General features: G+C 46.2%; 1 pseudogene; it reads right to left on the bottom strand.

The window, feature by feature from the left end:
- Window positions 1–2,045: 2,045 nt before the first annotated feature.
- LOC144820332 (uncharacterized) lies at window positions 2,046–2,911 on the bottom strand (annotated as a pseudogene).
- Window positions 2,912–3,336: the final 425 nt, after the last annotated feature.

Genomic DNA, 3,336 nt, shown 5'->3' with positions numbered 1-3,336 from the left:
CAGCACATAGTACAGAAGCAGTAACTCATGACAGTGAATCAATATTTGCTCCTGTCATTGTAGGTGACAGTACATATGCTGTGCACTCATTCAGCCTCACCCCACATCTGAATGTATCCACTCCAAGCGAGCACCATTAATATGCAGTGCATAAAAGCACTCATAATGTGATAGAGTGCACCATTGGCCTGCTCAAGAGTCACTTCAAATGTCTACACAAGAGTAACGGTGCACTGCTGTACAATCCTGAAACCAGCATATACCATGTTTCACAACATAGCTACAACAAGAGGCATACCCCTGAACCTGTCTGATTCAGATTCAGATGATGAGGATGACCCATGTCCATACTGTCAACCAGCAAATGGTTCAAGAGCAGCAGAAGGCAGACAAAGACATGCTGAAATTATGCACAATAATTTCTAAAGTAAGTAATAATGTTACGTTGTATATCATGTTCTTTCTGCTTTCATATTTATTACCTTAACTTCTGGTTACCTATGTCATCACCAGAAAATAAGTAGAGTCACCACAAACACCATTCTCACTGACTTCCTGGAAGCCAACAACATACTAGACCCCTCTTAGACCGGCTTCAGGCCCCGTCATGGCACGGAGACTGCACTTATTGCAGTGGCAGGGGAGGCACGGAGGATCTTGGACGATGGTGGGTCCACAGCCATCGTCCTACTTGACCTAAGTGCCGCCTTCGACACTGTCACTCATAACATCCTACTTCACCAGCTTAACAAAATAGGAGTGTCAGGCACAGCACTCAATTGGCTGAGGTCTTTCCTTACGGATAGATCCTTCCAGGTCTTTGAAAGGGACTTCACCTCAGCCAGTAAACCCCTCACTTGTGGAGTGCCTCAGGGCTCCTCCCTGAGCCCTACCCTTTTTAATGTCTACCTACGCCCCCTAGCTGATGTTGTCCGCCCATTCGGGGTGAAAATCATCACCTACGCGGACGACACGCAGCTAGTGGTAGCACTGGACCCCCCCCTGAACTCTCATCACAGATTACATATCTGCCTTGAAGCCGTCGCTGCCTGGATGTCTAGCTCTTGTCTCAAACTTAACGGGGACAAAACAGAGATAATGCTCCTTGGAAATAACATCTCGAAATCCATCAATCCCATCTGGCCTCTCTGCTTAGGAAGCCCCCCGCAACCCAAGGAGCAAATCAAGAGCTTAGGCATCTGGCTCGACCACACCCTAACCTTCAACTACCAAGCCACCAAGCTTGCTGCCACCTGCTTCGGGCTGATGAGACTTCTCCGCAAAATTCTCCCCCTCCTTCCGTTCCATTCAAGACGGATTATGGTCCAAGGCCTGATCCTCTCCCGTCTCGATTGTGGAAACGCCCTATATCTGGGGGGCCCACAATCCACACTTAACAGACTCCAGGTCATTCAAAACTGTGCGGCAAGAATCCTCCTGGATATCCCCCACCGAACCTCAGTCAGAGCCAGACTGAGGGATCTTCACTGGCTCCCGGTGAGATCCAGAATTGAATTTAAGAGCATGTGCATCGCACACCGATCCTACTGGGGTACAGGCCCCTCTATTAACTCCCCCTGGTGAAAGCCTATCTACCCTCCCGCCCACTCAGATCTGCGACCTCCCACCTCGCCTCAGTACCACGCATTAGGAAGGCCAGGTGTGGAGGCCGCTCGCTTTCTTACAACCTGGCTAAGATCTGGAACTCCCTTCCCCTCCCTAACAGATCAGAACTTAACCTTCTCACCTTCCGTAAACTATTAAAAACTTGGCTCTTCAGCAAAATTCCAATCTAACTTTCCACTCGTCTTCTTTTACTCCAGCCTCTCCAGCCCAACTCACTCTTTTCTATAGCGCTGGGACGCCCCTGGGTAGCCAACGCGCTTTACAAATCATCAATTCAATTCAATTCAATTCAATTCAAACATGACAAATGTATTGTAATGTCCCAAAACAGCAAGTACAGATACATGTCAGTATCACTTTTTCCTTCTACACACTCCAGTAGGCCATTCAGTGGGCCCTGTACCATCTCCTGGTGAGACCTATGAAGCTGCACTATGTCTCGAACTGTTACATCTATTTTCCATCACTGGGGCAGTGACACTACTGAGGTTGGAGAGCTCCTCACTATCTCCCTACACCTAAATTAGAGTTTCCGGCAATGCTAGCAGTCTGTATGTTCTCATTTGCATTTGTTACTTGCACCAAACTCCTTGCAGCATCTCCGCTACAATATGCCAATCTCCACTTGCATGGTCACACCGTGATGCAACAGCAGTGCAGTTGCATTTGTCAGGTGATGGATAGATCTGGTAAACCCATCCAATCCTCTCATTAGTCAGTGATGACGCCTACGGTGTGTGACATGCCCCTACTGTATTATTGTGCACAGTTCCTTGATGGCAGTTTTCAATTGCTTGAAATTGTCTGCAGTAGCTTTTTGCCCTTCCTCCACTGTTGTGTTCAGCTGCTTGATATCATCTTTGATGCCACATGTTGTTATTCAATGACCCCAACTGTCTTTGCATTGCCCTCATGTGCTTGCATTGTAGGTGCTGCACCTTTACAGCTGAGCCGTCACCTTCCTCCGATGACCATCTTACAGCCACTCTACGCCTCATGAGGGGATTGTATTGGCGCTGGACAAAGGACTGACGTCTGTGAGAGGGTCTGTCCTCAGATGGTGGTGTAGGCATGTCTGTTTTAATATTTTTTAATTTAATTTAATTTAATTTAATATCATCAGCCTCTATGTGGAAATCAGGGAGTGTAGGCACTGTTGTCTTGAGTCTGGCTGGTGCAGGTGTCGTGGGGACACAATACTTTCACAGTATGACAGTGGCAGAGTCTCTTCACTTTCCACAGTTTCAGTTTCTACCAGCATGTTGTGCAGATGTTTCTGAGACATGAATAAGACATTGTTTACTTCAAGAAAATACTTGTGTGTCTCAGTTTACATTGAATATTTGAAATAAAGCTTTTTCCCTGACATGGTATTTCTACTTGTCATTTGCTGTGACAATCTGTATGGGGCTGCACAGTGCAGCATTATTTGCCATATTTTCACTGTTTTATTTCTAACCATGACCCCTGTACTGCATTGGTGGGTTGAAAATAAAATGTGGCCTGGGAAATTTTTGTATTAAAGTATTACACTTTCTTCCTAATTGAAAATCCTGCAACAAAAATCTTTTATATGTTGCAATTTGTACATCTTACTTTTTCTGGTACTGGGAGTGTTGAGGAGACAATGTCTGTGACCCCAACAATGGCTTCTGGCTGCAAAGTTACCTCTACCATTTCCTCCAAATTGGTGGATGGTGGCTGGGTGGA

The sequence above is a fragment of the Lissotriton helveticus genome, chromosome 2_1 (assembly GCF_964261635.1).
Source record: "Lissotriton helveticus chromosome 2_1, aLisHel1.1, whole genome shotgun sequence".
Lineage (NCBI taxonomy): Eukaryota > Metazoa > Chordata > Amphibia > Caudata > Salamandridae > Lissotriton > Lissotriton helveticus.
The sequence above is the reverse complement of the archived record's forward strand: the minus strand, read 5'-3'. Positions and strand labels throughout refer to the sequence as shown.